At 54.7% G+C, this 27,574-nt stretch overlaps 1 protein-coding gene across 2 annotated transcripts in view; it reads left to right on the forward strand.

The window, feature by feature from the left end:
- The first annotated feature begins 975 nt into the window (after positions 1 to 975).
- The window catches only part of SMOX (spermine oxidase), a 53,617-nt gene continuing 27,018 nt past the window's right edge, over positions 976 to 27,574 (forward strand). The window contains exon 1 of one of the 2 annotated variants that reach the window (XM_056121210.1): positions 976 to 1,168. The gene's annotated coding sequence lies outside the window, so the exon portion shown is untranslated. The remainder of the gene's footprint in view (positions 1,169 to 27,574) is intronic. The other variant, XM_056121209.1, reaches the window with a different exon arrangement.

A 27,574-nucleotide genomic window follows, 5' to 3' on the forward strand; every position in this document is an offset into this window, starting at 1 on the left:
TGGAAGCCGAGTTCAAACTCATTGATCTTGAGGATTCACTCAGAAACCTTGGCTCTCCTTGGCGACAGGGAAGGATTTACAGAGGAGGGTGTGACATTCATCCTGACTTTAAATTTCATTGGGATCACAGGGATTTGCCAGAAGAGGGGAGAAAGGTTCTAGGTGCAGGGTATAGCTTGGTCAATGCTCGGACCTTTGTGCCAAGAAAGAAAGTCACCAATAATTCACCATGTTCTTGCCCTATAACCAGCACACAAGAGGTGTCTCCTGAGAGAGAGAGAGAGAGAGAGAGAGAGAGAGAGAGAGAGAGAGAGAGAGAGAGAGAGAGAGAGAGAGAGAAATACTCCGTTTCGTTTTACTATTTTTTCTTGATTTGGGGGTCACACCCAGTAGTTCTTAGGAGCGACTCTTGAGGTGGCTCCTGGCGTCACTCAGCGTGCGACCCCTGGGTGCTAGGGATCAAGCCTGGGCCTCCCTCATTCAAAACATGTGCTGTCATTCGAGTACTAACTCCCCAAATCCCACTTCCCCAGGGAGACCTCTGCACCCCATCGGCCCGTGTCTGCGCTGGAGCGCGCGGCTCTAGGTTCGCTTGCAGGCTGCAAGACAGTCCAGGGCTGCAGCCCGGCTGGCTCCCACGGAAGACTTGTCACCCCGAGTAGAGATGTGCCCCGGCCCCCGGAAGTTCTGGAGAGACTCCCGGGTTTAAATAGCGAGAAACTGCCTGCGCCCCAGAGCCTCCTCCCGCAGCCCCTCTCGAAGCTGCACCGGGGAGCCGGGCCGGCAGAGTCGCCCCCCGCAAAGCCGTCCCACGTCTTCCGGGGGGCGGGGAGAGGCGGCTGCGACCCTTACCACCCCACCTCCCCGGCCGGGGCCGCCGCCGCGGCCACCCGCTTCCCGGCGCGCGCGGGGCGGGCCCGGGGAGGAGCTGGGTGCGTCCCCGCCCGGAGGCGGAGCGGGGGCCGGGCCGCGCGGACCGGGCGGGGTGGGCTGGGGACGCGAGGCGGAGCGGGGCCCCACACAGGCCGCGGCGGCTGGCTCGGGCCCCTACGGTCCCGGCGGCGGCTGGAGGAGGAAGCCAGGCGGCTGGCGGAGGAGGGGAGGCGGACGAGGCCGAGGCCGGAGCGCCGCTCGCCGCACGATCACTTCCCCGGCTCCGCAGGGAAAGGTACCGCGCGCCGACTCGCGGGGCTCGGGGCCGCGGCGGCTCCCCACGATCTCGGGGTGCGGGGCGGGAGGGCGAGGGGGCTCGGCTGGCCCCGGGCGCGCGGGCGGCCAGCGCGGCGCTCGGGCCGGCGCTCCCCGCGCCTGGCGGACAGCGGTGGGCGCCGCGCCCCCCTCGATCGCGCCGGGGGCAGTCGGGGGGTTGGTCCGGCTGCCCCGGGGCGGGCCGGGCGAGCGGAGATCGGGCCGGGGAGAGCGCGCCGGGGGGCGTCGGGCTGGCGGGACCCCGCGCGCTGCGAGCCGGAGGGGAGCGCCCCGGGCACCCGGCGGGCGCGCTCCTGGGGCGCAGACAAAGCCGGGCGCGGACGCCCCGCGGCGCAGAGGCTGGGCGCCCCGGAGAGAAGGGGAGGCTCCCCGGGGGATGGCGGGGCGCGGGGGCAGTCCCGGGGGTCTGTTCCTCCCCCCGGCAGGGTGGACACCAGGTCTCTCTCCCAAGGGCCATCTGGGGACTCCTAGGCTGCGCCCCGCTGGGCGAGAGAGCCGGGCTGGGAAGAAGGTCCCGGGTGGGTGCTAGTGCTCACTTTGGGGGAGGGTTTGAGGAAAGAGGCCCGGGGCACTGGCACTGCCCACGGGGGGTCCCGGTGCAGCCCCGCTCGGATCCCCTCGGACTTCTACCAGGAAGGGCCGTGGCCTCATGACATACGGCACCGGGGCTGGCACAGATGGTGACATGTGCCCACAGGTTGTTTGCAGAAGCTGCTGCTGGTGGGACATTCCGTGCCAGTCCCGGCTTGAGGAAAGGGGGTCGTGGGGGGCGCGCTCATGGTCCGTGGCCAGAGCTGTCTGCCAAAGGGCAGGTGTCCAGGGTCACGGGCCCGGAACGAAGGCAGAGTGGAAAGGGGGTAGGTGTGTGTCTGAAGGCCTCACACCTGCATCCTGTTGCGGCGGCCCCCCTTGGCTTTGTTGGGGGGAAGCAGCAGGTCCTTCCCTGCCTGGATGGCCTGTCTGCTGGGAAACTTCTCTGCTCAGCGGCGGTGGCTGTGGCGCAGGACCCAGTCAGGGTTCGCGTACTCAGCGGCTCCTCGCTTCTCTCCCTCTTCCATCTCCTCCCTCTATTTACACAAGACAGTAGCCGAAATCTCATTCTTGGGGACCAGGGAGATGGCTCAAAGGAGCGCACGCTTTGCAGAGGGGAGACCCAGCTTGGATCCCCGGAATACCGCTGGGAAACATCTGTGAGCACTGAACCAGGAGTACCCTCCAGCTCTGCGGGATGGGACTCCGAGACCAAAGAAATCGCATACTTTCTCAGAATTTTAACATCAAGCATGTATTTCCAATCACGCAGATTTAATGTCATGATTCTTAGTCTTATAATTTTCACTTTTATTTAAAAAAAAAAAGGGTTTCCCTTCACTTGGTTGACCCATCACTGAGTTCTGCCTGGGGCCCAGTTCTCAGGATCTACAGGAGCAATTGTCCCCTGCCCCTGCTTCTCTGGTGAAGGGTGTCCTGATGTCTCAGTCACAAAAAAACCCCAACTGCAGCTTTCTCACCTCGGTAAATGCTCTGGCTCCCCCCTCTCCGAACCCCCTCACCGTTAGGCACAGGAAACCAGGTGGCATGTGTGCCCTTTAGCTTCGTGCCCACATCCAGTCCCACAGCGGATCCTTTTGCTGGTTTCTGGACAAATCCGTCTCAGACACGTTCACGCTCTGACTCCCCTGCCTCCAGGACCAGCTGCCTCCTGCCTCCTTGCCCTACCTGTTGTAGGAGTTGCTCCCTCCTTTCCCAGGCCTCAGGTGCCCTCCTCTGATTCACTGCAATCCGGCAGCAGGGTTGATTAGAAAAATATTGAAGGACCAGAGGTGTGGCCGGTCATGTGGGAGGGAGGCCCTGGACTCCAACCTGGCACTGCAGAAAAGAAAGAAAGGAAAAAAAAACAGAAGAAGAAAGAAGGGGGAAAATTGATTAGATCGTCTCATTCCTTACTCTCAGTTTCCCTTGAATAATTTTGGGGGTTTGTTATTCATGTTTTTTCTACTGAGATACTTGGTCATAATTAAGTTTGATTCTGTTTTGATTTGCAGCCATACCCAGGAGTGTTCTGGGGCTACTCCTGGAGTAGACCCCCGACCCCTAACAAAGCATGTGGACCCGCCCTTTGAGCTGTCTCCCCGGCTCCTGGTTTACTTTATTAGCATTGTTAGTCTATAATTATTGGTTGTATCTGTCTGCTTTGTCTGGCCTTTTATTGGAGAGGGGTGGGGTTTGGGCCATGCCAAGTGGCGCTCAGGGTCTATTCCTGGCTCTGTGCTGGAGTCACTCCCAGACGTGCTTGAGGATGATGTGGAACTGGGGATGAAGCTCTGGATTGGACTGGGGTCAACTGTGCCCAGCACCTTAACTCCTATACCATCTCTCTGGCCTGTCTGAGCTCGCGAGGGCTGAAGCCTTGTCTGAATGGCAAAGTGCTGCCTCCAAGCTTCAAGCATTGTGCCTGCCATAACCAGCATATAACCGGCACTCAAGAAGTTTGGAGTCAGGAGGAAAGTCAGGGCTGGACAAGGTAGGAAGGGACAGTTTTATAATCAACACAGAACTGACTTTTCCTTCCTTCCTTCCTCCCTTCCTCCCTCCCTCCCTCCCTGCCTTCCTTCCTTCCTTCCTTCCTTCCTTCCTTCCTTCCCCTCCCTCCCTCCTTCCTTCCCTCCCTCCCTCCTTTCTTTCTTTCTTTCTCTTCTTTCTTTCTTTCTTTCTTTCTCTTCTTTCTTTCTTTCTTTCTTTCTTTCTTTCTTCTTTCCTTTTCTTTCTTCCCTCCTTCCCTCTCTTCCTTCCCTCCTTCCCTCTCTTCCTTCCTTCCTTCCTTCCTTCCTTCCTTCCTTCCTTCCTTCCTTCCTTCCTTCCTTCCTTTCTCTCCCTCCCTTCCTTTCTTCCTTCCTTCCTTCCTTTCTTCCTTTCTTTCTTTCTTTCTTTCTTTCTTTCTTTCTTTCTTTCCTTTTCTTCCTTCCTCCTTCCCTCCCTCCCTCCCTCCCTTCCTTCCTTCCTTCCTTCCTTCCCCTTCCTTCCTTCCTTCCTTCCCCTTCCTTCCTTCCTTCCTTCCTTCCCCTTCCTTCCTTCCTTCCTTCCTTCCTTCCTTCCTTCCTTCCTTCCCCTTCCTTCCTTCCTTCCTTCCCCTTCCTTCCTTCCTTCCTTCCTTCCTTCCTTCCTTCCTTCCTTCCTTCCTTCCTTCCCCTTCCTTCCTTCCTTCCTTCCTTCCTTCCTTCCTTCCTTCCTTTCTTTCTTTCTTTCTTTCTTTCTTTCTTTCTTTCTTTCTTTCTTTCTCCCTTTCTCTCCCTTCCTTCCTTTCTTTCTTTCTTTCTTTCTTTCTTTCTTTCTTTTTTTCCTTTTTTTCCTCTTTCCTTCCTTCCTCCTCTCCTCTTTCTTTCCTTTCTCTTTCACAGTGGAAGGGCTTGAACCCAGGGCCTCTCCCATGCAAGACATATACTCTCTCACTGGGCCACATCCTCAGACATGAAGGATTCTGAAACCTCAAGTGACCCAAAGATTTTCATTTATTTTCCACAAAAGCATTTGTGCAAATCTCTGCAGAATCTTGAAGGGCCAGTGGGATGTGAGAAAGGGAAGTAGAGAAGATTCTCGTGGCTGGAAGGCAGGCCTGTCTGACCAGGAGGATCTTGGCTGGGGTATGGGGGGATGTGGAGTGCATATGGGTCACTGTGGGCTGGGGAGCAATGATTTCCTTTGCTATCTTTGGTGGGCTGGAGCGATAGCACAGCGGGTAGGGCATTTGCCTTGCATTGGGTCGACTGGGTTCGATTCCTCTGTCCCTCTCAGAGACCTACCAAGAATATTCCGCTCACACGGCAGAGCCTGGCAAGCTCCCCGTGATGTATTCGATATGCCAAAAACAGTAACAACAAGTCTCACAATGGAGACATTACTGGTGCCTGCTTGAGCAAATAGATGAACAGTGAGATGACAGTGCTACAGTGCTATCTTTGGTAGAAATCCAGGCTGGTCAGCAGGTGTGTGTGTGTGTGTGTGTGTGTGTGTGTGTGTGTGTGTGTGTTGTATTTGCAACTCAAGAAATGGGGGCGGCCTGTACAGACAGATACTTGTTCAGACCCCTTTGTTGGGTGACTGCTGGGTGCCCAGCCCCAGGGAACAGGAAGTTGATAAGTTGATGGGGAGGAAGAAGCTGGGATAGGGCATCTCTCTATGGAGACCCTTGGTCTTCCGCTCCCGGCTTGCCTGTTTGCTCAGAGGCGCCAGCTGAGAGTTGAATTGTGTGGCCGGTGCTCTCAGAGTGGAGAACAGAGCAGGGATATGAGATCTGGGGGAGGAGGGGAGCCTTGGCCAGGACAGGGGGAACAGCAGTGGAGTGAGTGTAACACTGGCGAATAATGGAGGGAGGGGTTGGGGGGCTGAATCCAGGGTCGGGCTGACATGTCTGGGAAGGGCCTTGAGTTGGGACAGGTAGGAGACAGGAGGCAATACTGGGTGGGAGGAATTAGGGAGTGCTGGGTCAGGGTCTCGTGAAGTTTGTGGGTGTTTTCACTGGTCTAAGGACTGCAGATATTAACTCAGTTCTCATTCTCTTAGTAGCTCTCTTAGGTAGGTTTACCTTCCATTTTACATGTGGAAGACTGAGGCAGACTCATAGAATTCTGTCCTGACTAAGTGAGGATTCGAACCCAGACCAGCGGGCTCCAGGTTCCATACTCTGAACCTCCACCTCTTCACTCCGCACTTCTCCCTGCCTCTCAGATATGCCAGCTGAAGGCCTCTTAGACACTAGTGGTTCCCCAACTCCCTTCCAGGCCCAGGGGCTGGGAAGGTTAAGAAAGAAGCCACACCCATGAAGGTAGAAAGGGCCTCACCCAGGCTGGGTTGCTGAATTTTTCTGTTTCATGCTTCACTGATTATTCCCGGAGAGCTCCAAGGCCCAGAGCAAGCAGTTAGGCATCATTGTTATTTTGGGGTGCTGGGAGGTCAGCTGCTTTGGCTACAAAAACAACTCCCTGCTTGAGGGGCCACTATTAGCATGCCCCCCTACCTGCCCCTCATGGGTTTGGCTTCACCCCATTTGCCTTCTCAGTCTACCTCTTAGAATTCCAATACACACACACACACACACACACACACACACACACACACACACCCCAACTTCTGGGAGGTCACAGGGTTCTGCCGATAAACTCGCCTGTTTTGGATTCCAGTAAGAGTGTTTGAGGGTGGAGTGGCCAGCTTGGCCTTGGGAAAACGGGGTCTAATATTGGCTTTGGGTGTAGAGTTGGGGGAACAGAGAATGGGGAACTGAAAAGTGCTTCGTCTCCTTCCCTCGGTTTGGCTCTAGAACAGGGTCGGAAGATTCTGTTCCCTCGCAGTCCCAGAGGTTGTGGAAGTTGGAAACGTGCTGGGGTGCCTGGCTGCAGCCCTGTGGAAAGGAGTGAGGCCTTCCCCTGGGGTTCCATGGCTGCCAGGAGAAACTGGGCCAGGAGGGAGGGAGTGGGGAGCAGGGCGCGGTGGCCCTGGCGGCCTGTGTGCTGCCCTGTGTGGGCCTGAGGATACTTCTGGGCAGGTGCCTCGGTGTCCTGGGTGCCTGGCTGGCTAAGCAAGAGTTTGCCAATGGAGTTTGCCAGTGGGATGGGTGTTGGGGGGCAGGAGATGGTGTCTCTCTTCTAAATTCTGAGCTGCAGTGTTTAGGGGACCTGTTTGGTCAAAACTGCGCGCCCCCTGAAGGGAGAGGAGGCAGAATGCTTGGCACTCTTGCTGACTTTGGGGAGATGGAGGTACCGAAGGAGCACGCTGAGGCCGGAAGCTGCCAGGCCCGTGGTTCTCGGGGTCCCTGCTTCTCTGACAGGGAGTATGCGTGAGGCTTGTCCACCCAATCCGAGTTCTGGTCTGTGAGAGGAGGAAAAAACCTCTATTCCACTCAGAGGTGAGGGAGGACGTCCTGTCGGCAGACTCCAGGCTTCCTCGGGCTTCTGTGGGACTCAGTGGTGGGAAATGCAGGATATGCCCCCGCCCCGCTCTCTGTAAAAGAAGAGCAAGTCCGGACAGGTGGAATGTCCTGGCACTCAGTCCAGTCCAGCTTTCTGGAAGCGGTGGTACTTCCAGTGAAATCCTGAGTGGTGCCTTTGAGCCGCAAGGGAGGGGCTGGCGTTCCCACAGCAGAGGGGGAGCCCTAGCCTGAGAAGGAGGGGAAGCCTGGCTGCAGACGGTCTGCACTGCCAAGCCTTTGTTCATGAGGTCCCTGGGCACCCTGGAAGTTTCTAGGTCTTGGGTGCAGTGACTTGATGATTTCAGAGTGGTGGGCTCTGAAGGTGCTTCTCACACGTTCCCGTTCGCTCGGGTCACCTGGGACACCACTTCGCATGAGACTCTCTGCCAGACTCAGGGGGTGCCCAGCTGATCTAGAGGCCTTTTGTTGTGGAGCGAGGATGAAGGACCCGACTCTGGCGACAGTCAGGTATGGGCACGGGTGCAGCCAAGACCTGAAAGCATGGAGAGGGCCGTGCCGGGGGTGAGGAGCGGCTGAGTGGCTGTAGGCTGCAGGATTTGTGCAGAAGGGGTGCTGGCAGCAGGGCCCACTCTGCAGGATGGGGGTGGAGGGCTGGAGGAGGGGCTTGAGGGTCGCCTCTGCTGCTCAGGGGACCCGACTCGGAGATGCTCCGGAGACCTCAAAACGGGTGTCTGAGGTGCCTGTTCAGGGCAGGGTGACAGGCAGTGGGGCACCGGGCATCTTATCTCTGCCCACAGTCACGCCCGGCCCTGTGGGCAGCCAATCTGCACCCAGCACCCTTCCTGCAGCCGGCCTGGGGCCCGGGAGATTGGGGGAAGCAGCTGATGCCAGCCTGAAGCATGACATCCTCTGTGGAGCCCCCCAAGCCTAAGCAGCAGTGGCAGAGCCTGGGTACCCGTATGGGTGTGGGAGATGGGGCATTGAGGGCAGGGAGCATGTGGGGGGGGGGCTTGTTGCTGCTGTTGCTGGTGGGGGAGGCAAGTGGGGGGCTTTTCTCCCCAGTGTATCTGAAAATCGAGGGGTTCTGTTTTCCTGGGGAGCAGAGGGCAGGCCGCAGGGTCTGCAGAGGGGTGGGGTGCAGGATGGTCTCAGCTTAATTCCTCTTAGTTTGACTGGCCATGAAGACCTGTGTGTGGGTGGGCATTGTCCACTTAGGCTCCTTCCGGCCATGTCCCTGGAAGGAAGCAAGGATGGGCCGACTCTGAGGGTGGCTCATCAGTAGACAAAACAGCACCCTGTGTCCCTCCTAAAAGGAAGGAGCTTCTCACACTCCCTTTCACCCGACCCGGGGCCCAGTGCTGGGCCAAGCTGTCCCGAAGGGGGTGCACCAGCCTGTCTTCAAGACTGTTCCAAGGGGTTGGCTTTGCATGCGGTTCAATCCCCCGCACCTCGTATGGTTCCCCGAGCACTGCCAAGAGGGATCTCCTGAGTGCAGAGCCAGAAGTGAGCCCTGGATACTTCTAGGTGTGGCCCCATATCCCACAAAAATCAGACCAAACCAAACAGAATCCTGGCATGGCACCACCACAGTCTCCTGAGCACCACCAGCAATGAGCCCCGAGCACAGAGCCAGGAGTAAGCCCTGAGGATTGCCTCGTGTGTTAAAAACCCCCTTCCCTGACCTTCTAACCAACCAAATACACAAAGACTTTTAAGAAACCAGTAGAGTTGTGGATGGGATGGGAGCAGGGGGATCAAGCAGGGTTGAAAGGGACAAATCTACACTTCTACCGGAGGGAGGTTTAGAATACACTTAAGGGAATGAAAGGTGCTGATAAGTCCTGTAGGAAAGAAACTGCCAAACTGAGTGGATCATAGACACTGTTTCCTCACACTGAAGATTTCCTAATGATGCCCAGTGTGCAGGCCACCCCCACGCTGGGCAGCTAACAGCAGAAGGGGGCTGCTCAAGGACAGACCAAAAATGGGTGATGGGAGGGCCCAGTCTGCCAGAGAGGGGTCAGACAGCACCACTGGACAGTTAGTGGCAGGAGAGGCACTGCAGCAGGGCTGCGAGTCTGGGACGGCCTCACCCCAGCCCTGTCCCTGAAAGTGGCAGTGATGTCTGGGTAGGGGGGAGCCTCTCGGGCTTTTGTGCCCCCATTTGTGCTGTGGGATGGTCTCCTGTCGGGGGTGTTTGGGGCATGATGGACAGGCCACTGGGGGTGGCTCTCCAGGAGGAGCCTCAAGCTGGGGACAGTTCTGAGGGGCTCTGAGTACAGCCAGGCTTGGGCAGGTCCTGTTTGAACCAGGAAGAACCTTCTGGCCAGAAGGAGAAATAGCTCAGTTTCCTAATCTGGGGGGTTGTGACCTTATTGGGGAGAGATCCGCATCTCTGAATGTGGGGGATTGTGAACACTTTGGCAACAGTAAACGGTTTCTGAATGGAATCACCTCATCCCCCTCAAATGAACTGCGTTATGGAGTTGAGGTCTGCGCTCGCCCCTGTGGCCTTTCTCGGGGGAGAAGGGGTCACCAGTGGGAAAAGGGGGCAGAAGTCCTGGGTGGGCGGGCTTGGTTTCTGGAGGAGTTGCTGTCTGGGTGTCCCAATAGGGCCATTCCGCAGGTCTGTCAGGGTCTGGGGAGCGGGGGTCTGGTCTAGGGGCTGGAGTCAGGGGGCAGGGAGTTGGGGGGACAGTGCTGAGGGCCGGGAGGAAGTGGCCATGGTGGGGGGAGCCTTCCTTGGGTCAGTGACTCCAGGGAAGCTGGGGTTAAGCTCCTGAGCAGGGCTGTGGCATGTGGCCCAAGCCTGCTTTAACGGGACACGGGCTGGGGTGCACCGTGTGGGGTGCAGGCTCTGCTCCCCCTCACTAGACATCCCAGGAGGAAAGCAGAGCTCCTTCACGGGGGAGGGGCTCTCCCGGTTCCTGCCTCCTGTCCCTGGATTCTCAGAGCTCTGAGTCACTTTCCCAAAAGGTTAGGAATCCCTCCCTTTCTGTGGTCTTCCTGGAAGGGGTGTTGCAAATGCAGGGTTGGTGGGGGAAGAGCTCCAGTTCCCCCCCCATCCGTGCCCTGCGGTTGGCCAAGATAGTCCATGAGTTCCCCCCAGCCCCGCGTGGCTCCTTGAGCACCTCATGCCCTCTGAGGGTGAGGGCTTCGCATCCGGAGGCTCAGGTCGGGAGAGACAGATGGGTTGTGGCATTCACAGCGGTGACCCAGGAGGAGGAGCCGGCCTGGGGCAGTGTCAGGTGGGTACAGTGATGGGGGCACTCGGGGAGGCCCTGGCCTCGGCTGTGGGGGAACCTTGGCGCTCAGTCCTGGCTGTGTTTGCTTGCCCTCCTGCCCTCCAGTGCCCTGATGCTTTCTTCCTCAAATAGCTGGCACTAGGGCTTTTCTTGTCCTCCTTAAGTCTGGGGCCAGGAGGGTGAAACAGGGAAAGCAGTGCTCCCCTCCTCGCCCTTCACCCCCCTCCTCCCGGCCAGACTCCTTTAGACTCCAGCCATTCTTGGAGGGAGAGGGTTGAGGAAGCCCTGGTGTAAGACCAGGAGAGCATTAACTTGGAAACTCATTCTAATTTATTTATTTATTTTTTTAAGAAGAAAATCAGACTTTATTTGGGAACAGGAGAAAGTGGGCACCATCTGTCATATCCTCTAGATGTTGATTTCTTTGTTTTGTTTTTGTTTTTGTTTTTGGGCCACACCTGGCAATGCTCAGGGGGTTACTCCTGGCGCTGCTTGGGGGACCATATGGGATGCCAGGGATCAAACCCAGGTCGGCTCTGTGCAAGACAAATGCCCTACCTGCTGTGCTAGCTCTCTGGCCCCAGAAACTCATAATTGGTTAGAAAACAGAAAAGGAAAGGAAAAAAAAAACCCAGCTGCACTCTGCCAACTTTGTGCTAGACCCTGGCAGACCCATCATTCCTGTCCTTGCCATGGACAGGAAGTGTCACCTCATTGGGCATCCCATTTAGCAGATGTGGATACTGGCAGATGCCAGCAAATGCAGGTCTGTTCTAGGATATCTGGTCCAGTCGCCCCCCTTCAAAGCCTGTCTCCAAGCCATTCAGCTGTGTCTCTCTGCCTGCCACTAGACCCCCACAAACCTCATTGGCACTGTCCCCTGAACCCCTGACCCCAGGAAGGAGACACTGATAGGTCCTTCTTCTGGGCTGGCGAAAAACTAGACCTTGAGTCAGCTCAGTTTTGAGATGACTCAAACAGGAAGCTATGGGGAGACCACCAGTGGGCAAACATTCTTAAGAAAGTGTTTTTTTCCTCCTAGAGAGGGAGGCCTTTGAATATTAAATACATGTCTAGTTCACTCTTTTTCCTTTGGAAAAGTAAGGAAACATACATCATTGGGGGAACATTTTGAGTTCCTCTGAAAAGGTAACTCAAGAAAGGACAGTGAACTTGACTCACTTTGGTTTCATTTAATTAATTTTTTGGGGGGCCATATGCAGCGGGGCTCGGTGAGGATCAAACCTGGGCCTCCTTCATGGCAGGCATGTGCTCAGTATTTTGAGCTTTCTCTTGGATTCCTCATCTTGGCTTTCAAAAAAATATGATACTGGGCTAGAGCAATAGCACAGCGGGTAGGGCGTTTTCCTTGCACACGACCGACACAGGTTTAATTCCCAGCATCCCATATGCTCAGACAGTTCCCTGAGCAACGCTAGGGTAATTGCTGAGTGCAGAGCCAGGAGTAACCCCAGTGCATCACCAGGTGTGACCCAAAAAAGCAAAAAAAAAAAAAAAAGATGATTGGTGAGGGATGAGGTCAAGATTGCTGAGTAGGGGTAGGGAGAACTTGCGTTGGTCCTCATGGGGATCACAGCAAATGGATCGGAAAACTTGGGTTCACCTATGTAGAAACAAATTCAATGGAACAAACTTTCAATGAAACTTCAACGAGGCCAACTTTCCAAGAATGCAAGGGACAGAGGAGGAACCCCAATGGACTGCAGACATGGACGCCTGCCTGAGAAAGGAATCTGCAGTGGGCAATAAGGTACAGTCAGAAAGAGAATTCTAAGGTAGGAAACTTTGCCTTGGGGAGCAGGAGGATTGTTGTGCCAAACACCCAGAACCACAATTCTGCAGTCCTGCACTGAACAACACTGAAACAGGACAAAAGAAATTCTGGGGCATAATTACTGGTAGACACGTCTTGGTGATCTCACCCAGTCATGCTTTGGTGGATGCCATCTTGGCTCTCCCTCTCCACAGTGAACAGACCCTGAGGGAACACCCCTGAGAGCTACACCCACTATCACCCCCAGCAAATCCGTGCTTCAGTTGGGGGCTGAGAGACATCAAGAGAACTTATTCTGGCAGCCAAGCAGACAGGTCCCTACCTGCCATGTCTGACTGTTAGCAAGTAAGTTGAGTGCTTCTAAGACTGAAAGTACCCAGCAGACTTCTAAGCCTTTCTGTTGTTGTTGTTCCTCATGATAAAAACCCTTGATGGGGCTGGAGTGATAGCACAGAGGGTAGGGTGTTTGCTTTGCACACAGCTGACCTGGGTTCTGTTCCTAGCATCCCATATGTCCTCCCCCAAGCACTGCTAGGAGTAATTCCTGAGTGCATGAGCCAGGGGTAACCCCTGTGTATTGTCGGGTGTGACCCAAAAAGCAAACAAAACAAAACAGAAACCCTTGATGGTCATTTCATGGCAGCTGGGATCACAGATATAAGGCAGCAAAGAACCCAGGGACTAAATACAAAGAACTAATGCTGTCTGCCAACAGCTTTCTGCTTCCTTTGGCTGCTAGAAACTGGTGGTTGCTGCCTGTACCCTCTTGAACTCAAGATACAGCCACCCCTGGGCACTTGTGATTGCATACTCCTGGTTGCCTCCTGGGCCCTCTCAAACTTGCTGCACTGGTGTCCCCAGATCCTTCCTATTTTGAGGCCCTGGTCACTACCCAGGCACTTGAATTACTTGAACACAGGCCCCCAGGCCCTCAAAGGCCTGTGCAGAACATCAGATCTGATGGGGAGATGGGAGGAATTCTCTCACACCCGAATAGAACAAGACAACAGTCCAGAGAGAAACTCTAGCATCCCAGAGCCACGCAGCTCCCTGAAGAAGACTTCAAAGTCAGCGTCCTAGTAGTGCTCACTGAAATAACAGGACACTGGAGGACACTGGAAGAGAATTTCAACAAAGACAGGGTAAGAGAGGAAGTTTCAGAAAAGTCTAAATAGAAATCATCCAGATAACATGGTATCACAATTTAGAATATTGCAGTGTAGGGTTTCAAAAGCAGAATGACAGAAACTGGTTAAATCTGTGAGCGTTTAGGTAAAGTAGGGAAAAATCATTAAAAAAAAGCACAAAGAATTTAAAACAATGAATATATATATGTGTATATATATATATATACATATATATATATATATATATATATATAAGCTGTATAGAATGACATATCAAGAAGAGTAACATTTACACTATCGTTCAGGGATCCAGGAAGAGAGAAAGGAGCAGAAGTCTTTTTTGGGGGGAATGATCACTTCAGGTTCAATGCTTGGGGATGACTCCTAGCTTGGTGCTAAGGGGTCATTCCTGGCAGTGCTTGAGATGCTGGTGATTGAAACTGGAATTTCTCATGCAAAGCACACGCTGTAGTCCCTGGAGCTATTTTTCCCGGTCCCAGAATTCCTATTTGAAGAATAGCTGAGAACTTCTAATCTGAATAAGGAGTTAAGGACCCCCCAAGGTCCAGAAAGCTCAGAAGTCTCAAACAAAACAAACCCAAACAGATGCACACTAAGACACATAATTAAACTGGCAAAACTCAAAGAGGTAATTCTAAAAGCTGCATGAGAAAAACGAAGAGCCCCATATCAGGGAATCCCCAAGACTTTCAGCAGATTTCCCGACAGAAAGCCAGAGTCAGGAGGGAGCAGCATGACACAGAAAAATAATGAATGGAAAGAACCTCCAATAAAGACTATTTTAGCCAACTAAGTTGTCAATCATATTTGCAGGAGCTTTTCAGGTAACCAGTAGTTAAAGGAATTCACTAAACTGTCCCTCTAAGAAAAATTGGGTGAACTTCTAGAAGAGGAAAAGAAATTCCACTTGGAAGTAGAAAGGCACATGAAAAACATAGAATGTGGGAGAGATGGAGAATTCTAAGTAGGGGCTCTTCATTTATTTACAAGTTTACCAATTCTTTCCTTGTTGCCCTTATTCTGTTAAAAGATTTTTAAATTTCAGATGCTAATTGTTCTAAAATTCATATTTAGTCCTTTAAAATATATCTTATTTCTCTGTTGATCATTTGTATCTGTAATTTATTATTAACCCATTATCATTCCATCTTTTAATGTAGTTGTAATTGAAGGCCCAGACAGATAGTACCGTTGGGGTAGGATGCATGCCTTGCATGCAACCGACCTAGGTTGAATTCCCAGTACCTCTTATGGTCCCTCAAATCTGTTAAGACTGATCCCTGAGTACAGACAGAGCCAGGAGTGAACCCTAAACACAGCTGTTTGTAGCCCCCAAAATAAACAACAATGAAACTAAACAACAAACTATATCTTGATTTAATAAATCCATTTAGCCTTATACTAAGTTTCTCCCCAGTTGGGGAATTTATTTTTCTTTCCTTTCTACTTTCCAATAGCATTTTTTATTTCAACAAAACAAAGCAAACTATTATCTGTTTAAAAAGTAATTGCATAGATTGATATATGGAATAAAAATGATTATAGCTCAGCTTTCTAAGTCACTAAGTGAATTCTCAATGCATTATGTGAGGTGGCTGGTGTGACACCCCTCTTCATCTCCGTGTCCTCCTCTTTAGAGTGGAGATGTTGGTCTTAGTTAACTGCTCCCTTCCATTGCACCCTAGACCTCAGACGCACCCCGTGAGAAATAGCAATGATGCTGCTGATAGAACTCTAAGAACAGACATTTCTTGCTTTCAAAAGCTGGGAAGTTTGTAATTCTCTCTTTGAACTCAACAAAAGACTTGAATATGCTTATTGTCCAGACTCCACGTAGGTGTTTTATGGATTAAATCCTGGGCTTGGGGCCCACGGTGCACTTGGAAATGAACATCATTGGCTTTTTATCCTCTTGCCCGGGCGGTGGTGGGGTTCCTCCTTCAGGGCTGAACTTTATGGGGAGCCCTTTGTGTTCTGGAGAGTCTGTGTTCAGGCTTGTGGGAGCACAGCTGAGATGCCCTGAAGTTACCAAGCAAGGAATACTGTGGGTCGGGAGAGAGGACTTAATAGTCTGCAGAGGGAGTTAGGATTTTGATGTTCTTGGAATTTTCTTTTGCGTGGGCAAAAGCAATTCTATTATCCTCTCTGTCTCCCCCAAGCCCCCTTTCTAAATTTTGAGCCATGCCCTACAGTGCTCAGGGGCTATTTCTGGCTCTGTGTACAGGAATTACTCCTGGTGGTGCTTGGGAGGCCATCTGCAGTACTACGGATTAAACCAGGGCCAGTTGCATGCAAAGCGAGTGCCTGACCCCCTGTGTTATGTCTCCGTCCCTCCCCCACTTTTGTTGGGGGCAGAGTGTTGGGCAATACCCAGCAGTACTCAGGGATTTTTCTTGGCTCTGTGCTCAGGGATGACTCCTGGTGGTACTCAAGAGACCATAGGAGGTGCCTGGGATTGAACCTGGTTCAACAGCATGCAAGGCAAGAATCTCAGTTGCTATCCTATCTCTCTGACCCCTATTTTATATTTTTAACTTGAGGTTATGAAGTTAAAAATCACTGACTTCACCTTTGAAGTCACTGCCTTTTGATGCCAGGTATGGATCAAAATTTATTATATATATATATATAAAATTCTTCATGCACCATTTGTTGAAAATACTATCCCTTCTCCAGTGAAATGCCTTTGCACCTTTGTCCAAAAAAAAAATCCCTAAACAATAAACAAAAAACCAACCCAAAACAACAACAAAAAATGCCCCCAGAAACCTGGAAGGAAGGCTGGAAATAAAACTCAGAACAAGAAAATATAGGGGAAAGCCTTCTTGATATGGATTGGCTCAATGATGTTTGGGTGTTGTGTTGATGTTATAGCTACATTTATAAAGTTATAAGTTGCCTGAAGGAGACTCAGGTTCAGTCCCCAGCACCACACAACCCCCCCCCCCCCCCCCCGCCAGCCCCCCGCCGCCCTGCACTGCTGGGCACAACTCCTAAGCATTGAACGAGAAGTAGATCCCAACACCAAACCAAACAAATAAACCAAGTGGAATTGTATTAAACTGTTAAAATAAAAAAAAGCTTCTGCATGGGACTAGAGAGAGAGGACAGCGGGTAAGTTGCTTGCCTTACACATGCTGATTTGGGTTCCATCTCTGCATCCCATATGGTCCCCCCAAAGTACCGCCAAGAGTGATTTCTAAAGGCAAAGCCAGGAGTAACCCCTGGGCATTGCCTGGTGTGACCCCAAAACTGGGGATAGGGGTAGTGGGGGTAGGAAGGGAAGAAAGATAAAGCAAGTTTCTGCACAACAAATTTACGGGAAAAAAAATACTCAAACCCAAAACCCCAACAACTAATGAGAAAGGGGTCTCTCGCTATCCCTTTTCTTCTGGACACAAAGCCACAGTGAAAGGCTGAGTAAATAAATAGAGAGAAGTCCCCAACAGTTAGCTCCCTGGGGCGGGAGCGCAGAGTGGCCTCTAGCCCATCCTGCAGACTGGCTGGCCGGTGACCAGCCGGTGACCTTCCAGGGCAGCACCAAGATTTGGCGGTGCAGTCGGGTGAGTTGCCAGGCCTGGGGATGCCTCCTGCCAGCCCGGAGTGCCTGGTACAAAGTGTGCAGTGTCCCAGTGTGGAGAGAGGCAAGAGAGGTTGGCGGGGGCTGGGTGCCCCTGCGGAGGGGGTCTCGGTCAGGAGGCCACAGGCAGTGAGTTCAGGGCCCTGGAGCCAGACCTGCCCCTCGGTCTCCAGGCTGCCTCCCCGAGCCGGGTCCTCTTGTGACAGGGGTGTCACTGACGGGAGCATCCGCAAAGCAGCCAACGGGGCTGCAAGGCTGGCTGGAGTCTTCAAGAAGGGTTCCCAGGGGGCTAGATTTGGGGGAGGGCGTTTTCCTTTAGTCTCCTGCTGGGGGGCTCCCTCATGGGTCACGCCTGTGCTCTGGGCCTTGGGAGAAGCTCTGTACTCTGAGAGTGAACGACGGGGGTTGGAGTGGGGGGGGGGACCCTTCCAAGGCCTCAGCCCCGCTGAACCCTCCAAGCCACTGCAGCGTCTCTTTCTCTTTGGGTTCTGGGCTGTGGGGGCCCCGTGGCTCAGGGGAGAGGACCCCCCTCCCGCTGCCACCCTGGGGAGCGGGAGCCAAAAGCACAGACAAGCTTTGTGCAGAGTCACGAGGGGCTGCGGGGGACTGAGTTCGCCCCGCTCCGCGGCTCCCAGCCTTGGTTCTTGTCTGTGGTGGTTTTCAAGTCGTGGAAAGTGCTGACAGGGCGGTTCTGCTTCACCCCAGGGCTGAGGCTCCTGGCAGGGAGAGAGAAATCCTGGAGCCGCCGGCGGGGGTGGGGGGTGCAGGGCGCCTCCTCTGCCAACTCACCCCTCCGGGGCTGCCAAGGAAGGGCTGGGGCTGCCTGCTGGGGCTGGGGGCTGGGACCAGGGGGGCAGCCCCTTCCTGCAGGTGATGGATGCCTCATGAAATTCAGCCCTGGGTTTGTGGGCATTTGGGGCCTGGTAGCAGCCTTGGATTTGGGGGTCACCGGCCATGGGCTTAGGGACACTTGGGGCCTGGTAGCAGCCCAATGACAGGGCTGTGCCCTGGAGTCAGACCCTCTGTGCCTCTGCAGCCTGACTCCTTCCTTCCCTCCTGTCTTACTCCCCAGGCTTCTCTCCTCCTCTCCCAGGCTGGAGTGAAGAGATACACCACACAGCTAGAACTTATCAGGGAGTGTCCCTGTGTGGTCCCTGCGGTCAATTCCCCTGACCCTCCCCGCCACATGCTGCCGGTCACAGAGTGCCCAGGACATCACCCACCACTCACAGGCACCCTTGGGTGCCCTCCTGCCCATCACTTCCTCACCCTGGTGCCTGGTGCCACCCTGATCTCCATACACAGCAGTTGCCACTCCCCCCTTTCAGCTGATCTAACCTTTGGGGCACCTGTCACCTCTTGCTGCTCCTTGGGGGTGACTCTGGCTGCTGCTGGCTTCTGCATATCTGACTCTGATTTTTACTGCCTTAAAATAAGCATCATGTAAAGCTGACCATTTTCTGCTGGGGGAGCATCATTTTCCGGCTGAGGAGAAGGCTCAGAGGGCAGACCCCACATCTACAATGCACAGGGCCCTGGGTTCGAGGCCTGAGCACCACCAGGTGTTGTTCTACTGGACCCTAGCACTGCCAGTGAGGCCCCTACCGGTGGTGCTTAGGGCTTATTCTTGGCTCTCTGGGACCGTATGTGGTGCTGGGGACCAAACCCGGGGCAGCCACGTGCAAGGCAAGTGCTGTATCCCAGTGCTATTTCTCCAGCCTCTCCCAGCCCCAAATTCACCACTTTGATGATGTGCATGTATTTAGTGCAGCGCATGAAGGATCTTCCCGTCATGGCATGAAAACCTTGACTCAAACTTTTCTTCTTGCAAAACTGAAACTTTGTCCCCATTAAGCACCAATACCCCCCCCCCCCCCACTGCCCCTCCTAGGAAGACCATGCAGTGCCGGGGGTCGAATCTGGGCTTCCTGCATCTTTGAACCATCTCTCTGCCATGTTGAAGCACCAGCTATTGTGAATATGTCATGATGGGTGTGCAAATGACCACCTTGAGGTCCTGCTTCCAATTCTGCCCAGAAATGGAACCGTTGGCTCCCTTGGTAGTTCTCATTTGGGGAGCTTCCGCCAGGCTGCTCTGTGACCACACATTTTTACCTTTCTACCAGCAATGCCTGGAACTCCACCTCTCCACACTCTGGCCAACAACTTGCTGTTTACTTCTGATAGTAGCCAAACTATATGAATGTGAGGACTCAGTAGTTTGGATGATTGAAAAATCAGTTCCAGGGCTGGAGTGATAAAATAACAGGTAAGGCACTTGCTTTGCACACAGCCGATCTGGGTTCGATCCCTGGCATCCCATATGGTCTCCTGAGTCTTCTAGGAGTGATTTCTTAGTGCAGAGATAAGAGTAACCCCTGGATCCGCTTGGTGTGGTCCCCATACCAAAATAAGTTAGTTATTTCCATCCCACTTTTTTGTGGGGGGGTGGAGGCTCACAAGTGGTTCTCAGGAGGTCCAGGGGACCTACAGTGATTGTCAGCTAATGTGGCTGTCAGTTTGATGTACAGGCATGAGGATGAGCTGTTACCTGGGCCTTGTGGTGCTGTGGGCCTCCAGGGAAGCACCAGGGATGCTCAGGGGACCATGTGCTGGGGATCTACGCCCCCCCCCCCCACTTTTGTCTCATACTTAGTCTGTGCTTATCTCTAGTCTGTTTACCACTGCCACACCCTTCTGGAACATTCCCTCCCACCCCTGTATTCAGATGCGGCTCGGATGTCTTCAGCACCCAGAAGTCCTTCCTGTGCCCTTGCAGAACCCTGCCCCCCACCCAACTCCATGACCTCTGGGTGCATCCATGCCCGTGCCATTTGCTGGGGGGCTCTGTCTCTCACTGACCAGCCTGTTTACTTCCCCGTCCCACCCCTCTCGGAAGGGTTGGGACACTCCCCATGTCTTGTGTCTTCTGGGGAACTGAAGTCATCTGCTCTTTCTCTTGGACTCTGGGGTGTGGGGAGAGGTAGGGGGGAGCTCACTGGTCTGAGGAAGCTCAGGGTGTTCTTGTGCTCCTGTGAGGGCCACAGGCTCGCCCCGAGGCAGGGAGTAGTTTGGCCCCAGGAAGGGGAAGTTGTGTTGAGAGCAAATTTGTTTTTTATTTAAAAAATAATTAACGCTGGACAAGTAGTACAGTAGGTAGGGCTGTATTTTTTATTTTTATTTTTTTTAATTAGTGAAACACCATGAGGTACAGTTGTAGACTTACAAATTTGTGTGCTTGGGTTTCAATTATACAATGATCAAATACCCTTCCCTCCACCAGTGCCCATTCTCCACCACCACGGATCCCAGTATCCCTCCCACCCCCATCCTCCCCCATCCCACCCTGCCTCTGTGGCAGGGCATTCCCCTTTGTTCTCTCTCTCCTTTTGGGTGCTGTGGTTTGCAAAAGAGACATTGAGTGGCAGTCATGTTCGGTCTATAGTCTACTCTCATCACGCATCTCCTATCCTGGTCATCTTCCATGTGACTCACCAGGTTCGACCCCCAGCGCCACATATGGTCCCCCGAGCCTCAACAGGAGTGATCCCTGAACACAGAAACCAGGAGTAAGCCCCAAGCACCGCCAAGTGTGGCCCCTAGATGGGAAAATCTAAAACTAACTTAATAAATTTTTATAATTATTTTTATAAATTGTGGGCTCATTCTTGGCAGTGCTCAGGGTAGTAACTCCCTGCTCAGTGCTCCCGGGCTTGTGCACTGCTGGGGTTCAGACCCAGACTGCGTGCTGAGCTTGTACTCCAGCCACCCCGAACCATCTCTCTGGCCTGAGAGCTGGTGCTGTGAGCAGTGCTCTGGAGTCTCTACAGTGCTCTGGAGTCTGTATGTCCCATCCCCCTGCCTGATGTCTGTCCTGAAAGCCCCTTCCCACCTGTTTCATTCCCCACCTCATTCTTCTCACAGCAGGTCACAGTACTGGGAGGTGGTGGCCCATCTGTGTCACTCAGGGCTGCGTCTCAGAAGACTTTTTTTGAATAGGAAGCAGCGCTCCCTTAGAGAGTAGATCCAACGGATCTCCCCCAAGGTCCCTCGGTGAGACCTCATGTCTGTAAGTGCCAGGGTGGTAGAACTGAGGGCGGCGTGGCCCCTGGCTGGTGGACTGTCTTACAAGCACGAAATATGGAGGGCTTGGGAAGGGCGGCAGCGTGGGAGGGAGAGCTAGAGGGAGCCCCTCAGCCTAAGCCGTGGTGGGGGAGTGAGGGCCTGGGGCATCATTTCCCTGCCACCTTCTCTCCTGCACAAGTGAACCCCAGATATTCTGGGCCAGCTAGAGGGTGCCTTGGGGACCTGCTCTAAATTCTCCACCTTTGCTATCTATTAGCAACTTAGATAATAGTCCTGCTCAGCGCCACCCCTACCCCCTGCCATCCTGGCCAAGCTTCTGATTTTGGGGGCCCAATGTGGACGCTGCCTGGGGTGCTCTGTAAACCTGTCCAGGGGAGTCCAGGCATGGGTGGGAAGGAGGTTCTGCCTCCCGGACCTAGGGTGCATCTAGGCAGACTCTGATCCCGGTGGCCCCGAGATCAGGGGCCCCAGAAAAGAGGTGTCTGGTCTCCTGAGCAGAATAGGAGGGCTCACAAGAGGGTCTCCTTCCTGGGGGGCTTCTGGGGAGAGAACTGCTGGCTGTATTTGACTGCACAGCCAGCAGTGCACCCCCAAACATCATCGCTTAAAATAGCAGCAAGCGTTTCTCATCTTCCCAGGGGATGTGGCTCTGGAGGTGGGGCCATTTTCTTGGGGGGGTGTTGAGAGGAGGGAGTCTTTGGGAGGGGGGTGGGAGTGTTTAGGGGGAGGGGTCTTGGGGGTGCTGTCTTAGTCAGAGGTTTTCAAGCACACTCGACCCACTGCTTCCTTTTTAGGAAAACACATGCCACTCAGCGCTTTCCGTATAAATCTGCCTTTTTCGGGTGACCAAACAGAAAATGTCCCCCAGTGGCCCTGAGGCTATCACAAGCCCCCGGCTGGCTCCAGGCTGGACTGGTCTGTGCTGGCTGGGGTTGCCGTCTCGGAAGGCCCCACTGGGGCTGGAGCCCCTGCTTCTGGGCTGGGTCACTCGTGTCCGCGCAGGAGGGGTGGGCTGTTGGTGGCACTCCATTCTGGCCCCTAGGGCTCTCCATGGGTAGTTTTTTTTTTTGTTGTTGTTTGTTTTGCTTTTCTTTATTTTGGGGCAGTGCTTGGCTATGCTCGGGCCTTACTCCTGGTTCTGTGCTCAGGGATCACTCCCGGTGGTGCTGGTGGACCATATGCAGTACCTGGGGTTGGCCGGGTGCTGGGCAAGCTCCCTACCCGTTGTACTTTCTCTCTGGCCCCAGGGTACCCTCCTAATGAGGTGTCTGGCTTCCCTTTTCCTAGGAGAAGCCAGCGTAGTCTCGACTTGGTTTCAGCAGTGCCCCCCGCCCCCATTTCCACCATATCTCCGGGGGGCTGCACGCTGAGGTAGACAAACAGGCCGGGATCCTTGACTGTCACCTGGGAGGTTAGTGACACCCAGATGGCCCTTACAACCTCATTGTTCTTCTCTGGGCAGTCCAAGAACCTCTGGTCAGTGGGGTTGGGGGCTCCTCTCCTGAAGTCCTCCCCTGCCCCTGTAGCAGTGTTCCTTGGATGGAGTGTCCTTTGCCCAGGCCTCTTGTTCTGGGGTTATTATAAATGGGCACACTCTGTGACCTTTCTCCTGGCTGAACTTGCCCCCTGCCCCCCGTCCCCTGGCCCAGCCTTCCCGGCAGTGACCCTGCCCCCTTGGGTAAGGGGGCTGTTCCTGACCGTGCTTGGGGAACTGTATCTAGTGCTTGGGGTTGAACTCGGGTCAGCTGTGTGCAAGGCACACGCCTCACCCACTACTTTATCTGTCCACCCCAATACCGGGGTATTGCATCTGGTTTTCTCTCCCTTCACTCCTTGGGGAGTGCTCCAGGGGGCACGAGTGGCAGCACTGACTTCCTTCCCCTCCTCTGCTCATGACATCAAGGGCACAGTCCCAGCCGCCACGTCTCTGGGACAGAATCCTGCTGCCGATTTCCTGGAGTGGATTTCCTACGGCTGCCAGGCCCTGGCACAGGGAGGAAAGGAATCCAGGACTCACCCTAAGGGCTGCTAACTATACGGGAGCCGTCGTGAAAACGTGTCTTTATTATTTATTTGTATTATTGTTTTCTGGATCTGGAGCCATAGCTAGTGGTATTCAGGGGTTCCACCTGCAGCTGTGTGTAGGGGACCATACAGTTCCTGGGATGGAGCAGGCATTTGACCCTTGGGGCACCTCCCCAGCCCCAGCAAGCGTGACCTTAGGACTTTGCTAGGAACACAGGCAGCTGGTGGCCAGGACAGCCTCCCTCAGCGTAGGGACGTGGTTCTCGTTTTGCAGACGGGAAAGCCCAGGTGTCCTGATGCAGCTTGGGTGAGAGGTGGAGTTGCTGCCGGGGCCATTGCAGTTTCTCTGGGTGCATCCTAGAGTCCCATGTAACGGGGCACCTTGGGTGCCCAAGTTGTCCGCACCCTGGCTGCCCAGGGCTTCCCAGATACTGTAAGCTGCAGCTGATACAAGGGAGTGGAGGTTTGTCTGCAGAGAGGTGGCCGCTTGCTGGCCAGGCGGGGCATCTGTGTGCAGGTCGGCAAGATGGGAGGGGACGCAAGGGTGTGGGTGCGAGGAGTGGGTCAGGGCTGAGTGTGAGGCTGTGCGGGGCGAGGTAAGTTGTAGGGATGAGCAGGATCCAACACACCTCGCCCTGCTCGGACCTTCGCTGAGTGCATCTTCCTGCTTCCTTCTGCTCTCTCGGGAAACATCTGGGGTGAAGCTGTTTGGGTGACGGGGCAGGACTGCAGTCCTGGGGTTCTGGCTTAGCTCTCCTTTTTCTGGATAATTTATTATTATTTATTTATTTATTTATTATGGACTGGAGTGATGATAGCACAGCGGGTAGGGCGTTTGCCTTGCACGCAGCCGACCCGGGTTCGAGTCCTCTGTCCCTCTTGGAGAGCCCGGCAAGCTATTGAGAGTATCCCGCCCGCACAGCAGAGCCTGGCAAGCTCCCTGTGACATATTCAATATGCCAAACATAGTAACAAATCACACTTCGTGTTCCTGGAGTGAGCAGATGCCATTGGACTACTCTAGCATGCGACAGGGACGAATGGAGATGTTACTGGTGTCCGCTAGAGCAAATCAGTGAACACCTCGCAGTGGGGCTGGAGTGATAGCACAGCGGGTAGGGCGTTTGCCTTGCACACAGCCAGCCCGGTGGAGCTGGGTTCGATTCCTCCGCCCCTCTTGGAGAGCTACCCAGAGTATCTCGCCTGCATGGCAAAGCCTGGCAAGCTACCCGTGACGTATTCGATACGCCAAACACAGTAACAAGTCTCACAATGTTACTGGGCCCGCTCGAACAAATCGAGGAACAACGAGAGGACAGTGACAATGTCAGTGACATTATTTATTAATGTTATTATTGTTTGGGTAGTCTGGGGGATTGAATCCCGCAGGCAAGGCATATACTCTCCTGCCAGCATCCTCTGAGCTCCCCAGTGCCAGCCCTTTCTGGGGGCACAGCTCGGCACCCCTCAGAAAGGCATCATCCTAACTTCCCCCATCTCCTCCCCCTCCCCCCCCCCCACCCCCACTGAGGCCAGGAGCCAGGCCAGGGGCCCTTTGTCCTCAGGCTGCCGGCAGGTGAGCTGCAGCCATGATGGGAGGGGCAGCTGGCAGCTGGGGGCTGGATCAGTCTCGGGGCTCTGGCCTGCCTTGCTCCAGGATGACCCTGCCCGCTGCTGGACCCTGTCTCCATCTGTCTCCCCCTGCCCCCTCGCCCTGGCCGCTCTCTGCGGTGCAGATCCCCAGTCCTCTTCTTAGGAAGCCCTTTATTTTAATATTTTGGTTTGGGGGACACACCTAGAGGTGTTTGGGGCTTACTCCTGGCTCTGCATTCAGGGAGCACTCCTGGCAGTGCTCTGGGGACCTTGTGGGATGCCGGGGATTGAACCCGGATCGGCCATGGTGCCAGGCAAGCGCCCCACCTGCTGTGCTGTCTCTTTCTCTCTCTCTTGCTTCTTTACAAAACTCTTTAAAGTTGTGCTTGGAGCAGGGCGGGTCTGTGTGTGTGGGGGGGGGGTGGGGGTTGTTTGTACCTGGGAGGAAGATCTCCTGCCCCAATCAGTCTGTGTGAGTCAGGGGTGCTCTGTTGGGGGTGTGGCCCCGCCTTCCCTCTTTCATGAGCTCGTGTGGCTTCCGGTTGCCTAATTAATGGTCACTGTGGGATCCTCTCCGTAACCCTCACCCGAGAGGGGGGATGTGGTCAGGCAGACAGTAAGGGAGGGTGGGGGCTCAGTCAGGGCTTCCGTGACTCAGACTTGGGGGTGATGGGGATATATGACTATGTCGGGTGAGGAGCTAGTCTCAGAGAATCAGAGTCCTGGTGGAGGCTGGGTGATGCCAGATGAAGCCTGGGATTCTTCCCTGCGTCCTAGGAGGGGGTGTCCCACTCTGGACTGGTCCCTTGGGGGATCTTCCTTCTCTCCCTCCCTCTGGGAGGTGACTCTGGCAAGGGTGACTCCTCCGACCTGTGCAGGTTCAGTGAATGCCTCCTAGCAGCTCCCTGTCCCCCTGCTGCCCAGTTTGGAATTGGGAGGACTCAGCCTCCAGGGGAGAGTCTGGCATCAGAGAGGGGGCGGGGGTGGTTGGGGGGGGTGGTCCTTGGGGTGTTGGCCAGGTGGGGTCTAGGAAAAGGAAGCTGGGACCACCTGGCGGGGGAGATGGTGCTGAGCCAGGTCCTGGCTTTCTGGGCAGGGCTCTGCCCACTCCTGTGGGTCCCCTTCTGCCCCCAGCCGACGCCCCCTCTCCCAAGCCTGGCCCAGCACTGCTGTGCTTGTACTTCCTGGCTGGCTGGTCCCGGTGAGGAGGCCCAGGAGGGTCTGGTTGGGGCCACTTTGGGTTCAGCCCCTCCCTGGGGTGAAGGGGTGGGAGGCGCCCGCTGCAGACACAGAGCCCCTTTGTCTGGGTCGCTGTGCAAAGCAGCTGGTCTGGGATTTCTGGGCGTTTTTCACATTTGAAGAATAATTGCATTGTCTGGGGGGCCCTCGAGAATCCAAATCCTTCCCCAGACCTGCCAGGCAGTCTAAAGAGAATCCCCTGGGCCAGCCTTTCCCCCCGCCCCCCCCCAACCCCCTTTCCCTTCCTGCTGAAAGTCTGAGGCAGAGCCAGGGTAGGGGGCTCCCTCAGGGAAACTGAGGTAGGGCCACAGGTCAACCTCTGAGGTTCGACTTCATCCGTCTTCACTGGGAGGAGAGACTTGTAAGTTCCAGGGCTAGTTGTGGAGGGTAGAGGGGTCCTCCCCCCACACTCCCCTGCCCCCAGCGCAAGCAGAGCAAAGGTGGGGGCTCAGGAAGGGAGAGACCTGCTGGCTGGCAAGAGTGAGCTCACTCAGGACTGTGCTTCTGCGGACCCCTGATGGGGTGGGGAACTGGGGGAGGAGGGCAGGTTGCTCACGGCCCTAGTTCCTCTCCTCCTGGGGGATCTTGAGAAATAGACCATACTTTTGGGAGGAACCCATGCACCCCAGAGGGGGGTATAGACTTTTGGGGGGGCCTCCCTGGCTGTGTGATGCTGAGGGCCGCTGTGCTGGGGACCACCAGGGCCACTCCTGGCGGTGTCTGGGGGCCTGTGGTGTGGGATGGAAGTCGGGGCTCGTGCATACCAGGCATGTGCATCCTGTCCAGGACCCAGGGGTCGGCTTGTTTATCCTTTGGAGGAACCCCACTGGGGAGGCGGGGACCCCGGAAGTAGGCCCTCCCTCCATGGCAGTGCTTCGTGGCACTGTTGGGAGAGGAAGAAAACTCTGATTGGGGGGGAGCTGGAGAGGCTTCCGGCGTGGAGGGCAGAGGGGCCTGTGCTTTGCTCCGTGTCTTTGACTCCTCTGCCATTTTCTCCTAGGCTTGGGAGCGTGGGCATTGGCGGTGTGTGTGTGTGTGTGTGTGTGTGTGTGTGTGTGTGTGTGTGTGTGTGTGTAGTTCAGCCCGGCCCCCTCGTCCTGCTCCGCCCTAGTGGGCTGTAGCTTCACCCCCGAGCCATAGGCAGTAGGATTTCCTGGGGAGAGGCCTGTGTCTTGAGCACTGCAGGGAGGGTGGGTAGTGGGGTGGCCAGAAGCAGAATCGGTGCCGGGAAGTCCCGTTTCCAGGGTGCCTGCCGCTTCAGGAAACTTCCATGGAGCTGGTCTTGTGGTGGTTCGCGGTTGTGCGTTTCGGCTGCACCTCTGGGGTGAGTGGGGGACACACGCCCTGCAGGCCTGTCAGGCTGTGGTCAAGTTGGGGTGTACAAATACATGTGTGCGCACATGCTTAAGTGTGCATGTGGTACATATATGTGTGGATGAATGTATATGCATGTTCTTATATGTGTCTGTATGTATGTATATATAGACGTGTGTGTGTGTGTGTGAGAGAGAGAGAGACAGACAGACAGACAGACAGACAGACGGACAGAGAGAAAGTCAAGAGAGACAGAGAGCGGGGCTGGAGGTGCAGCTCAGCGGTTGAGTACTTGCCTCACATGCATGAAGTTCAACATTGGCTTCCTGGCACCACAGAGCAAAAAAATTAAAAACCAGAAGTCGGGAAGATGACAGAGCTCAGGGGTCCCCGACCTGCATGTGCAGGCCCTGACCC

The sequence above is a fragment of the Sorex fumeus genome, unplaced genomic scaffold (assembly GCF_029834395.1).
Source record: "Sorex fumeus unplaced genomic scaffold, SorFum_2.1 ptg000044l, whole genome shotgun sequence".
NCBI lineage: Eukaryota > Metazoa > Chordata > Mammalia > Eulipotyphla > Soricidae > Sorex > Sorex fumeus.